The sequence below is a fragment of the Pipistrellus kuhlii genome, unplaced genomic scaffold, assembly GCF_014108245.1.
Source record: "Pipistrellus kuhlii isolate mPipKuh1 unplaced genomic scaffold, mPipKuh1.p scaffold_m20_p_1, whole genome shotgun sequence".
NCBI lineage: Eukaryota > Metazoa > Chordata > Mammalia > Chiroptera > Vespertilionidae > Pipistrellus > Pipistrellus kuhlii.
Genome location: NW_023425404.1, coordinates 144,921,566 through 144,936,114, shown reverse-complemented (window position 1 = coordinate 144,936,114; position 14,549 = coordinate 144,921,566). Strand labels below are relative to the sequence as shown.

At 42.2% G+C, this 14,549-nt stretch overlaps 1 protein-coding gene and 1 non-coding gene across 3 annotated transcripts in view; one reads left to right on the top strand and one right to left on the bottom strand.

The window, feature by feature from the left end:
• Positions 1-10,840, bottom strand: part of GPRIN3 (GPRIN family member 3) — a 65,332-nt gene extending 54,492 nt beyond the window's left edge. For both annotated transcript variants that reach the window (XM_036411489.2, XM_045570785.1), the window contains exon 1: positions 10,390-10,840. The gene's annotated coding sequence lies outside the window, so the exon portion shown is untranslated. The remainder of the gene's footprint in view (positions 1-10,389) is intronic.
• On the top strand, positions 4,350-4,481 carry LOC118710633. The gene has a single exon (XR_004985466.1). It is a non-coding gene; the product is annotated as a small nucleolar RNA SNORA51 (small nucleolar RNA).
• Positions 10,841-14,549: the final 3,709 nt, after the last annotated feature.

Genomic DNA, 14,549 nt, shown 5'->3' with positions numbered 1-14,549 from the left:
ACAAAAGCCACAAACCCCAGAGGGACGGTCTTTTAGAAACCCACCACTGTGATTCTAACCATCAGAGTAACGCCCAGGGGAATAGGAGAACAGTGCCTTCAGAAGAAAGCATGAAAGTTGCAGTGTAACTAACTAGAGGCGTGTCGTTTAAAATCACTAAGAAAACATTTGCTTTATCCCTAAAGGATTTTTTTTTAACAACTATAGTGTTTTATATATATTATCAATCCATCTCAGGGGACCTGACTTGACTTAAAGACCTGGGCATCCTGGGGGAACGCGCTCTGTCTGAAGGAGGGGGCACTGTGTCCTCTGTTGGCCTCCCTGACGCTGCTCTCAGGACTGTCTTTTTTGGAGTGAAGCTGCTGACGCAGCGACACCTTGGGATTAATAATTAGATGTGAAGATGTTTTTAGAAGTAAAGTAGGCGGTACAATGTGGGGGTGGTGTGCAGCGAAGGGCGCATGAAGAGGAAAGTAAGTGGCAGCAGAAGTTGAGAAAGAAGGAGAGATTTCAGAGAGCTACGAAGACTTTACTTTGGAGACCTGCCTGAGTTTCCCAACTTGTTCTCTCCGAAGGGCATCTGCCTTGATTTACAACATGGGTAACTCGGCCCTGACCCAGTCACCTCGCTTTTGACCCTTCGAACGGTTCTACACAATAGGCTGGATGGTGGGGCACAGTGATGTGATAAGCTTCAGTGATGGGTTGAAAGCACAGACCCATCCTTAGATGTGCATTTCTCAGCTGTATGGACACAGCTACAGTCTGGGACGGGAATCAACACTACGTCTGACAGGTTTGTCTCAACGGCCAGGCCTGTCAAATAGAACGCACCATTACTGGGAAGACTGAGGTATGCTTTGGGTTCTCAGGAGGCAATTGTAAGCTTGATGTATACCTGAAGAGTTGTACATAAAATAAAGACACGGTGCACTTAAAAATTCACAAAACAACAATAAACAGCAACAGATTCATAAAGTAGTCCAATGTAAAATCATAGTCATTGGTCAAATTAAAGAATAATTATTGTTAAAACTGTTCTGCCTTTATTTATTTATTTACTTATTTATTTGGCCACATGTAAGCAAGCATGCAAACACACAGAACATCCCACCATTCTCCTTCTAATAGGCCAGGTCAACTCAGTTTGTATTCATTTAACCTTTCATAGAATCTATATCATTTGGATGATGGAAAGTTTTAGACTCTCACCATAGTTTATGGGAGTTAGCGACATTCAGTACAACGAACTCTCTACTTTGTACAGTAAGGTCAATTTCATGAACACAGTCAGAGCACTGTAGAGCTCAATGGAACTGAGAAAGCATTAGTTCTGATTCAGGCATTCAATACCCATGGGTCCCAGGTAGCTGACACCAGCAAGTGAAGCTGTTGGGTACCAGTGACTTACATGAAGCCTCAGGGTCAGAGGGACAGCAGGGAGTAGTGGAGACTGTCATGGAGTAAAGAGGTAGCACACACTGTTATTCATCTCTGGCCTAAAGAACATGGGCTGGTGTTTCATTTCTTTTAATAACAGATACTCTGATTTTTAACTATTGTCTTGATTAAAAATAAATATCTGCAGGCCAAATAAAACACAATCTTCCTGCTGGGCTTATAGACTGCCAGTTTGCAATTTCTGATCTCATACCTACATCCTCAAACTTGAGATCTTGGCAGGTTAAGTAAAGTGCACCAGGCCTCTGAGATGCTCATAGCAAAGCCTCTTCTACTCTTCTGCTCTGAGAATATATATACAATATATATATATATATATATATATATATATATATATATATATATTCAAGAAATCATCCCCAATGTGAAAGGACATTGCACAGGCATTTTTCACTCCCTTAATCAGAGTTTAGCCCCTGACCTGACATTGACAGATTTCTGTTCTCTGGCTGCTTTCAGAATATGTCAACATGAAAACAAGACCAATCCTCCACACTCATTTGTCACAAGCCATTTTCACTCATTCAAGAATGCAGGGAAAGTGTACATCCATTTATTAACCCCCACTCTGATTAAAACTCTTGTTAGCATAGAAATTCTAGCTGCTACATTTTTACCTGCATCGTTTCCAGGAGAAATAATTTATAGGATTTAAAGAAAGCATGCTTAGAGAACAATATAATTAAGTATGCATTAAAAATTCATACTATATATAAAACAGTAGTTGGAAACAGCTTGTAAGAGTCTCAGAAGGTTTACTGAAATAATTGAGCTTTAAACCATGTTTGGAGAGGTTTGAGAAAGTAGAGTAAAGAAATGAGCATTCTGAAATGACACAATGGCAAAGGCAAAGACCAAAGTCAACAGAGTGGAACCCTCAATGGATCAAATGTCCTTTGCATTTTTTTTTTTAACACCAGCACACTTTTTGCGAAGTGTATCATAAGAAGGCATATTCAGATCAGTGTAAAATAGAAGAAAAACAATTTAAAAATCCTATATTACATTCAGCAGCCCTGTCCTACACAGAAATAATTCAGAATAAAAACCCGGAGGCAATGCAAAATTCTAAACCCTAATGATATCTGCCATGTTATACTTATTAAGGCAGACACATAGGCACAGGCTATTACATTTTAGGAAAATTGATGACACGAATTGAAACAAAAAAAGATGCTCTGATTACTTGGAAAATATAGTGAACACAGACATTGAACTCCCTCAAGAATTTTATTTACCCTAAGTTTTACATTATAAAGACTGAGAAGAGTGTCCCATAGATATAGTAATGGTTGTTTTAATTTTAGGCCATTTAAAAATCAACATCCTGAAAAAGCAATCAAGAATCTACCCACAGAAAACATCTTGATGATTCCCCCCTCAACTAGATTTCCCACTTTGCTAAACCATTTGTAACTCAGGATTTAAAAAAAAAAAAAAAAAAAAAAAGATTCTCTGCAACTCCTTTCTCCCCAGAAATCAGTAGATGCAAATGTGATTTCTTTTAAGGAGCTCTAGAGCTCTCTGTCCAGCTGTCCACTGAATTAGCAATGACATTGAGGTCCCTGGAGGTGCCTGTGACTAGATTTTCACTGTGTCTCACCTTGAGTTTGTCCGTTCTCTCCCCCGGGTTTGCTTAGTTCTGCAAGTGTCACAGGCCATGACTGCTTACTAAATCCATCTTCCTAGGGCAGACTTGGGTAGTCACTGGGTTTAGGACCCAAGAATTACCATTTTAAAATGGAATCGGCGTGTAAAGCCGAGAAAGCTCTTTGCCTCAGATCACACAGCTGATCCCCACAATTTTTCTGCCACATCAGACCTCAGGGACAGAGATCACTGCATTGTCATTTAGAAAGACTCACTGCATTTACCCTCAGTTTTGGAAGAAGGGCTGCAGGAACCTTTTGATTTCCTTCCCCTATCAGGCACGAGATGTCCACCTCTCTGCAGGTCCCGCTCCTCTTTCCCTGAGCTGATGATCAGCTAAGAGGTCTGGATTTTAGCCCCAGCTCTAACGGTTATTTAGGACAAGTTAATTAATGTGCCTGGGATGCATCTCTTACCTTTTTATTCCTTTGTAAATAAAGGCAGGACTAAATAGTGATATCCATATCTGATTATCGCGATGCTTTTGGGATCATTGCAAAATATAGATGTTTTAGCCGAAACCGGTTTGGCTCAGTGGATAGAGCGTCGGCCTGCAGACTGAAAGTTCCCAGGTTTGATTCCGGTCAAGGACATGTACCTTGGTTGTGGGCACGTCCCCAGAGGGGGCTGTGCAGGAGACAGCTGATGGGGGGGGTGTGTGTGCAGAAGGCAGCTGATTGATGTTTCTCTCTCATCGATTTTTCTAGCTATCCCTCTACCTTCCTCTCTGTAAAAAATCAATAAAATATATTTAGAAATATATATATATATATACATGGTATGTTTAAGCCCCACTTTCCAGATTTGGTCTTGTATTTAATAGGTCATAACACTTAACCTTCCAGCGAAGGTCAGTTATTATTGCTTGTCAACAATAATTCAGGCCCCAATTGTGTGGCTAGCTTCAAAATAAAACCAACAATCTAACTACAGACCTAGAAAAGTTAGAAAGCTGTTACTATGTTGCCAACTTCAATATACCTGGCTACAAAACTCTGAGAAAAATTTCCTCACTGGCATTCAAGACAGTAAGTAATCTAAAATGTAAAGCATTTACATTTTCCCCATGAAATTAAGGAATGTCTTTTAAATTCAAATGCAGTCTGGAGATGTTTTTATTATTTCAGTAAGAATTCTTATGCAGAAAACTTAGATTATCACTAATCCAAACATTCAGATGTGGAGAAGGAAGATGAAAGGTAAATCCGGAACATCTTCATTAAAAAGTGAATTTCGGCCTCCTGGTGCTTACCACAGGCTGTGTGCTTACACTGACTGTACAGAAATAGGAGGAAGAGTAAACCTACCCCATATACACCTCAGCTCAGGCTCTTTGTCTGGTCTGAATTGTGAATGGGGAGACATTGAGTAAAAAAAAAAAAAAAAAAAAAAAAAAAAAAAAAAAAAAAAAAAAAAAAAAATTAAAAAAAAAAAAAAAAAAAAAAATACCATATTTGACTGCACTCCAAATCAACTAATTTAAGCATGTGAGTTTCTATTTTAACTGGCACTGTTTTTCAGTAAAGGTATAGCTTTATTTAAAAGTATATAAATATCATAACATTTTATTTCATAGGAGAGACAGAAGCACTGAAAGAGGCTCAGCAAAGGTTTTAAAAAACACAGGTAAAGCCATTCTTCTCTGATTTGGTCTCTTCAAAATATCTGTTAGGCTACTGCAAAACACTGATGCTATTCTCTAAAAATGCATACACACTAATTTAAATACACATGTTGCTCGATTTAAGATGGGGTTACATCCAGATAAACCCATAGTAAGTTGAAAATGCATTTAATATACCTTACCCATGAAACATCATAGCTTAGCCCAGCCTACCTTCAACATGCTCAGGACACTCACATCAGCTTACAGTTGGGCAAAATCCTCTAACACAATGAATCCATTGTAGAGTACCCGGAGTTTACCTTTGTGATCTGGGAGCTGAGCTCACTGTCACCTCCCAGCGTCATGAGAGAGTAGCACACTGTGCAATAAGAGTCTAAGAAATGACCAAAATTCCAAGTATAGTTTCTACTGAATGCATCTGGTGTTTGCACCATCCTAAAGTAGAAAAATCATAAGTCAAATCATTGAAAGACGGGACCATTTGTCCTTAACTAAAATGATGGACTAGCAGCACAAACAACCCGAAAGAGAAAATTCAACACCATCTGGTGTTCCTCTTGTTATTATGGGTCCGAAGTGGTCTGGTTCATCTTAAGAAGGCACTGAGTGCCTAGCACTGGGCTTTGCACTGGAGAGGCACTCAAAAAAAGGAGATTCCATCAACAAATCGACAAATGACAAGTGCTGGTGAGGATGTGGAGAAAAGGGAACCCTCGTGCACTGCTGGTGGGAATGCGGTTTGGTGCACCTCTGTGGAGAACAGTACGGCATTTCCTCAAAAACCTAAAAATGGAACTCCCATTTGACCCAGTGATCCCACTTCTAGGAATATATTCCAAAAAACTAAAAACACCATCAAAAAGGATATATGCACCCCTATGTTCATAGCAGCACAATTTCCCATAGCTAAGATTTGGAAACAGCTTAGGTGCCCATCAGCAGATAATTGGATTAAAAAAATTTGTGGTACATCTATACAATGGAATACTACACTGCTGTAAAAAGGAACTCCTACCATTTGCAACAGCATGGATGGACCTGGAGAGCATTATGCTAAGTGAAATAAGCCAGTCAGAGAAAGATAAATATCACATGATCTCGCTCTTTTGTGGAATATAATAAACAACATAAACTGATGAACAAAAACAGATCCAGAGACAGAGAAGCATCCTAACAAATCATCCAACTTCAGAGGGAAGCAGGGGAAGTGGGGGTAAGAGATCAACCAAAGGACTTGTATAGATGCATATAAGCATAACCCATGGACACAGACAGTAGCAGGGTGAGGCATGTGCTGGGGCATGGGAATAGCCAGGGAGAGGTCAATGGGAAGAAAAGGAAACATATGTAATACTTTAAACAACAAAGAATTTAAATTTAAATTAAAAAAAAGAAAAGCATGCCCAATTGAATTGAAAAAAAGAAATACCTTTAAGGTTTGAAAAAAAAAATGACTTTCACAAAAAAATGGAGACTTGTTGAAGGATTCACTCAGTTTAAAACTTGATCACCCTTACCTCCTGTGCTAAAGATTGTGCTTGTGTTCTAAGAAATGAACTAATCATGCTACAATATGCGCATCACGTAATTTCAGTAGCTCAACCGTTAAATTCAGTTGAAACAGGCCAAGCCTGGAAATTATTGTGAAAGAAATAAAAAGATGGCAGGAAATGACAAATTTATGATGCTTTGGCCACTCTGTCCAGATTTTCTTAGAGTAGATGTATTAGGAAAAGAAATCTTAGATATAAAATAAATAGCAGCTCTTGAGTAATATTTTCATCTGAACAAAAATTCTGCTGCAATTCTCTCCCCATAATTTGATATTCATTTTTTTATTTTCTAAATGATTTTTAAAAATATTTTCTAAATTTATTTTCTAAATGATTTTTTAAAAAAAATTTAGAGAGAGACATTGATTTGTTGTTCCACTTACTTATGCATTCATTGCTTGATTCTTCTATCACCCTGACCAGAAATCGAACCTGCGATATTGGTGTATCCAGACAACTCTCTACCCAACTGAGCTACCTGGCCATGGCCCTAGATGAGTCTTAAACAAGCTTCACATTATGCCACCTCATTCTTTACTTCCTTCTATATCATCAACTCTTCCTCACTATCCACTCAGATCTGTCCATCTTCCATAAACTAGCTCAAGTTATACCTTCTCTTTGAAGCTCTGTAGGCTAATTCAGTCCCCGAGGTTCGCAGTCTCCTTTAACCTTACTGCCATGAATTTATTGGTAAATCATAATGTCTTGCCTTTCTCCCGATAATTCTATTCAGAATTTTGTATAAATGCTTATGTATTTAATCTTCTAGTTGACTCTTGGAGTCTTGAAAACTGGAAGCATTTGTTTTCTAATTCACTGAAAGCAGTAGCTTTTAGATTTTTGGCAACATGATGCATAATAAAATATACTTTTTTTGCATCATGGTCTAGTGTGCTCATACATATAAATATTTAATTGAAATATCCAGTGAATTTTATCCTTCTATTCTGTTTTACTTTATTTTTTGAAAATAAAATGCTATTATACACAGTAAACTGACTTCACAATGGGTTGTGACTATGTCTAGAAGGGCACTTATTGATTACTATGGGAGTACTGTACATGTTTCCCTCACTTAAAAAAATAACTTTAAATTGCATGTGGCCTTTGGGCTTTCTTTTGCCTCTGATTCTAAGTTACATTTTTCTTCATTCAGTTTCTCTTTTGGAATCATCTGGGACAATGAAATGGTTGGGATATACAGATTTTTTTTTTATCCGTTTGCCCTGAGCACTGCTGTTATAAAAATAAAATCCCCTGCATTTCTATAAAACTCACTTTTTTAAAAATCAAAGCTCCATTCTCTCATTTTTTCATTTTCACATTTTATAAGACGAAAAAAATGCGATTTTCTTAAGGACACATTCCCCCTTTTAATCAGACTTTTATAAATTAAGGTAAATATAGTTCCAAGACATTTGAAGCATATGAACTTGGGTAATGTGAACAACATAGAGCCTTGATATGAATGCATTTACCTAACTTCTCCAGGTCAAATGATTGGCTGAACAGATGAGTTAGCGGCTCTTCTGGACTTCACCCTGAAGATGGATCTGCTCCCTTCTCTGTCTGCATCTTCCCATGTTTATCTACTCACAGCTTTTCAACTACTTAGAGCTACCTGTTCTTCTGGGGTTCTGCATATTTGGTCACTGCACCAGGACTGCCCTTCTCTCTCCTCTTGACCAGACTAGCTCCTCTGATTCTTCAGGTCTTTGGGAACTGTCCTTGTCCTCTCCACCTCCACCACCTGCTCCCAAGCACCCTGTGCTCGCCCTGACACAGCACTGAACCAGCTTCACTCCCTCTCTCCAAAGGCTTCCTGCCTGACACTGTGTCTTTTTCCCTCTTCAATCCCACAATTTAGGACCATGTTTCGTTCAGGAGAAATATTTGTTGAATGCATGAATGAATCAGTGAATGAGCATATAAAAGGTAGAGACAGCTGCCACTGAAGGAGCTCGAGTGTGAGCTGGGACTGGAATTGCATGTCTGGCCTCTCTGAGGCCATTCTTTTTGTGATTTTGTGATTCCATGAACAATATTCCCCATAAGCTGCAGGGGATTTTCATGACCAAAAATCCATACAGTAAAGGATAGGTGTGTCTGATATATCCTTTTATATGTATTTTTGAGGCACAATCAAAGAAATGTTGCAGGGACAAATAATTAAGTGCAATGGGTAAGTATATTGAGGCAATTAAAAAAATACCCAAGTTTTCAAAGCAGTTTGTTGGAAACTGCTGACCTCCATCACCAATTGACCTGACTCATATCTTTCTTCAACCCTACACTTCCCCTATGAAGCTGTGCACCTCAGATGCCTGTCCTTGTCATTTTTATGAAAGGCTAGTTAGTGATTAGGTAAAGCCTCACCACACCACAACACACTCTACCTGAGTCTCTACGACTTCCTCTGTGCTGTTTCCAAAATAAATTCCAATGAAATAACATCTAGATGTGCAATGGCACTTGCTACTTATTTTTCTGCTTATGAATCAACAACCTATTCCCCCCCTCCTAAGAACCCACAAAGCCTTAAAACAATGTTCTTCATGATTCTCCTTCAAAAGAACATCCTATCATACAAACGATTGCCATTCGCAGATAGCAGCAGAAAATATTTTCTGCCTGTCTGCTGTGACTCATGTATCTCTATTCCCACAGTTGTTACTCAGGGCAGGCCAATGGTGAACACAATGGAAAAGAAACAATAGTTTATAACTGGAAAACAAGCACATTGGGAGAAGTCCGCTCCAATCATTAAGCAAAATATGCAGCAGCACCAACAAGAGCAAACAAAAGCCCACGTAAGAGATGTGTAAATATTTCATGAAGCTAAGCCTTAATCAACTCTCTCTCCAAATCTTGCTGGTGCTGTAAACACTTCAGTGACTTCCAGTCCCACCATGACCCAGATTCCTTGCAAAAACAAAATGCAAGCATGGACCTAGGGATCTTCCATGTCTTGTGAAACATCTTTAGATGGAGCATAGCCAAGGTATTGATTTAATCTGAAAAGAGAGAGATGCCTTCATAAATGGTGGTTGCTTCTAGGTGACTCTCAGAGCTTTGCTTCCCCTCCTCCTCCTCCTCCTCCAAACCCTCGTCTCTTCCCCACTGCCTCTGCCGCTTGCTGGACATTCTCATCATCCTAACCTTGAAGTGCCTACGTTCCGAGCAGAGATTTCTCCTAGTTTCCCTCCAGAAGGCCCTTTAAACCTGCCAGGGACTTGCTGCCTTCCCACCCCCCCAAACGAAATTCACTTTCCAGTGTCTAAGGACCCCCTTCCTCCCCCCCTTCCCCTTTCCCTGTCCATTGTTGGCAGTGTCTTTCAGATCTGCCTGGATAACACGAAGATCTGCGGTGTGGACTGCTGACAGTTGTTCTTTAGCTGTTTTTTCTAATGTCCATCTCCCCAAGAACCATTTATAGCCTGTAACCTCAGCCCTGATTTAATCTGGTTCCAAAGTTCACCTCTAGACACCGAACAGGTCTCTACAGTGATTTCCCTTGATCAACCTCTGCCCGCCCTTCTCCTTCCCACTCCGCCTATCTAAGAGAGACTGTATACATGTAAAGGTGTCTGCATACACTCACACACAAACGCATATATTTTATGTACAACAATAGTGTCTTGACCTTAAAGAGAATAAGAATAAGCACAGGGAAATAAGAAACATGCCAGTGTAGCATTCATACACACACACACACACACACACACACACACACACACACCACATCTGCCTATTGGGATATTCACAGTGTGCAGATCCATTGATTATAAATCCCTCCTGCCCAAGAACAAGAACTGCAGCGTCTTTTCCCATTTACCTTCAGAGTCAGAGCCTAAGGGAGCAATGACCTTGCAGAGAAATTCATCACCTGGGAGCAAGACAGCCCCTCCAGGAGCGCAGAATGGGATGGAGACAAGAGCAACAGGCAACAGATCACCAGGTAACGTGGGGCCGAATCAATCCCCCATCAGTACCAGGCACAACTCTGCTCCGGTCCCCGGGGTTGGACACTGGGCGGCGGGGGTACAGGCTGGGGCGTCGCCTTCCCCTGAGGGCCCGGGTCGGTCGCCTTACCTGCCTGTCGCCCCGCTCTTCTCGGCGCGGCGGGGCCACTGCCGGGGCTGCGGTGGGGGCTCCCGTCGCATCGCCCAAGCAGCGGCTCTCCGCGCCGCACGGATGGCCCCGGTGTGCTCGGAGCGGCGGCTCTTCTGAGACCTGTTCCGGGAGCCGGAGCGAGCAGGGCGCTTGCAGGAACTGAAATTACTATGTAAAGAGCAGAGGCGGCGCGCAGAAGCCGGCGGGGAGACCGCGCAGGAGCCTGCAGAGAGACGGCGGGGCCGCCCCCACCGCCGGACCGCCGGGCACGGAGCCAGATGGGGAGGTGGCAGTTCGGGGGCCAGGCTGCTCATCCGTCAGGCCCGGCGTGCACCCGTCTGTCCACGCAGGGCAGTGCAGCGGGGCCTGAGCATCCGAGCCAGGGGCGGCAGCTTCGCCGGCGGCAGCGGAGGCAGCAGCAGCAGGACGCCGAGCTCCGCCCCCCGCACCTCCGCCCAGCCCCTCGGCCCCCCAGACCCGGGGAAGGGATTGCCACCGCCGCTGCTGCAGCTGCGCGCCAGGGGGCAGCTGAGCAGGGGCTCCCTGATGAAGGCTCTGCTGCATGGAAACCAAAGTTCAGAAGGAAATGAAGGTAGAGGCATGGGCCCAGAGCCACTCAGCATGAATGCTGGCCCTTGCTCTGTCTCTCCCACGGGTCATCAGTCTCCATGGCTGTCTAGACTCTAGTAGGTTTCTGCTAAAGCCAAGTGCAGCGAAGAGACCACCTGGCATTGGATACGTGTTGCAAAAAGTACAGTGTCCTGGTTATCTGGGACAGGCATTTCTGACCATGTTTCTGACACACACACACACACACACACACCCCTCCTGCCTCTGTGGGCTTTGGAAATCCACCCTGTGGTGAGGCTCAAGCAATGCTGAATGAATGTGTAGTCTGGTTAGCAGCTGTAGAGGGTGCAAAACCGTACAATGAAAAGAACTATTATTAACTGAGCATTTGTTGGCAGGCACTGTGCAGAATGCCTTACATGTGCAGCCTCTCTAATTCTCATAACAAACCAACGTGGTGGGTATTATTCTCCACTGTATTGATGGGAAAACAGGTTTTGATGCTCTAGACACTGCTTGAGGCCACACAATAATAACTTATACAGCTGGAGTTCAAACCACCCCAGAATATATCCTCTCAACAAGTACAAGGGACACACCCAGAGATCGTGTCAAGATACAGATTCTGAGTCAGTAGCTCCAGGACGGGCCTGAGGATCTGCATTTCCATGGAGCTCTCAGGTGATGTCCATGCTGCTGGCCAAGGGACCAAACTTGCTAAGTTTCTTCTTGCCTGCCAGCTCTAGTTCGTTGATAGCAACCTCCTGCAGGTGGGTTAAGAAGGTCTCTAAGGCTGAGTCTTGACTCTTGGGCAAAGGATTCTGCAACCAATTAGCCATGTTCACTTTGGTTGATGGGGGGAAGGCTCAGACAAGTGTGCTGGATGTCCATCCCTGCAGGAGGCCACTTGGAACACAGCATGGTTGTTACAGAATAGGTTAGAGTGTAAATTTAAGGTATTAATACACTAAAGACAAACGTCTTCATTCCTGTTCTTCCCCTTTGACTTAACTGTACTTTGACTTAGTCAAAGTACACCTAACAGTTGTATAACACAAGACACTTTACAAAGTGCTCACATGAGTAATGATAACTTCATAACAACACTGTAAGGCAGGTCTAATTTCACTTTACAGGAAAGGAAATTGAAGTAGAGTGGTTTTGCTGAGATAACACAATTACTATGCATGCAGCAGAAGCCAGATTGTGACAGATCTCTAGTTCAGGGTTGTTTTTATTTTACCACTGTATTCATTTCCTACTGATGCTGCAACAAATTACCACCCATCTAGTGACTTAATATAACATAAACTTATTATCTTACTATTCTGGAGTTTCAAACCCTGAAAATAGGTCTTACAGGACTAAAATCAGAGTCAGCAAGGCCATGCACTCCTTCTGGAGGCTTTGAGGGAAGAATCTGTTTCTTCTTTATGTGTATATGTGTGTGTGTGTGTGTGTGTGTGTGTGTGTGTGTTTCTTCCCAGCTTCTAGAGGTAGCCTGCACTCCTTGGCTTGTGACTCCATCACTTCATCACTCTAACCTCTATTTTTATCATCTCATCTCCATAAGTCCCAGTGACTAGAATGTAGCTATTTTTGCAAGGTAATTATTATGCTTTCCAAAACCTCTCTTAGATTTACCCTATAGTTTCTACTGTGCCTTACATATTCTTCTCTTCTGCTTGATTTCTCAGACTTCTGGGAATTTATTTCAATGGAAAAAATTTACTTGAATATCATTCAAGCGATAACAACAAATGTACACTGATAAAAAATACTCCCAAGGTCATAAAAAGGCCATCAGGATGCATGGGATCATAGTTCTGAAAAGGGCACATAGGATTAGGAGCTGCTTGTTGGTCTGTTTGACACTGAGTCCCAACCACAGTTAAAGGTGTTTGTTAGCAATACATAATTTTTCAAAATTTTGCTTCTCAAAGATTACATAGCTTCATGATAATTATGCAAAGCAATTCAAAATTCATGCAAAATTGACTATGACACCAAATTCCAGAGTGAGAGTTTCCAAAGTGAAGATGAACCTAAGCCAGTGTGTCAAACAAAACCAATCAACATTATTAAACAGCCTTGATGCTCAAGGTACTTATGAACTCTGTCATTCAGAAGTTTATCTGTTCACTGGGGACACAGATTTGTGAAAAATGAAATCATGCAGGATTGAAAGAGAAGAAACAATAGGAGAAGCAACATGGGATGGTACAGGATTTATTGCCAAGTGAATTATATAAAGTGAAAATGTTATTTGCAAGTTAAATTTATATGAGGGAATGGGGATAAAATTGAAAATATAGGTTGAAAGATCATGTTATGAAGCATCTTAAATGTCAAGCTAAGAAATTTAGACTTAATTCTCAATAATAATGATGATGATACCTTAGGTTTACATAGTGGTGAATAATTTGACAAGCGCTTTCTAGAATCAAGATGGCAGCATAGGTAAAAACCTGTCTTTGCTGCCTCCCACAATATATCAAAATTACAACTAAAATACATAACAATGATCATCCAGAACTGTGGGAAAGCTGGCTGAGAGGAAGTACTACAACTAGAGAGGTAAATTAGAAAATACATTGAGACTGGTAGGAGGTGCTGAGGCACGGAATGGGCTGGCACCCAGGTGTGCCATTTTTTTTAATTGGGGGAGATATACACGCTGCCACTTGCTTTGAGCTCCAGTTCCGGGCAAGACTCTGGGGGACCCAGACACAGAGGGAGAAACTGGACTGTCTGGCATTGGGGCAGGAATGTGGGGGCAGCTTTCTTCCAGATGGAGGTGCTCACAACGGTCATTGTTCCTGTGCTGTGACACCCCCAGTGCAGGGCTGACTGGCAGTTACTCCATCCTAGAGATTCCCTGAGACCCCACCCTACCCAATTTACAACCCCACCCAAGCTGTGTGAAGTGGCTTTTGTATATGAATGGTCTGTGCTTTCTCAGCCTAAAAGCTGTCAAACAAGCTGCAGCTGGGTCAGGGAGCCCCAAAGCTATCAAAAGAAGGCCAAGACATGCACCATCGGCAGCCTGCTTTGCTGCACAGCTGGGCCTCGACTGGGCATTTCCAAACCTGAAGAAGGCCCAAGACATGCACCATCGGCAGCCTGCTTTGCTGCACAGCTGGGCCTCGACTGGGCATTTCCAAACCTGATACAAAGAGGAGGAATCTGAAGATCTCTCTGTAGCTCCTGCTGGGTGGCCACAGGCAGTGCTGACTTTGCACCTCCTTGGAGATCCAAGAGCCAGTGTACCCAGTGGTCAGTGTGAGACCATACCAGATTACAACTCTTCACATTCATAAGTGACACATTTAAGGGGCAGACTCAGTGAGCACCAAAGCCCCAATGAAGCAAGTCCTGCCCCATAAGGGTGTCTCCTGCGCAAGGAGTTCTTCCATTGTAAACACAGCTGGTCCTCACAGCCAAATGGCCTGGAGGTCAAATCCTCCCAGTAATACCAACAACAATCAAGGCTAAACTGTGCAACAAGACTGTGCAAAAAACCCACAAAGGGGTGCACCAAGAATGTCCACCTCATGTGATTTGGGAAG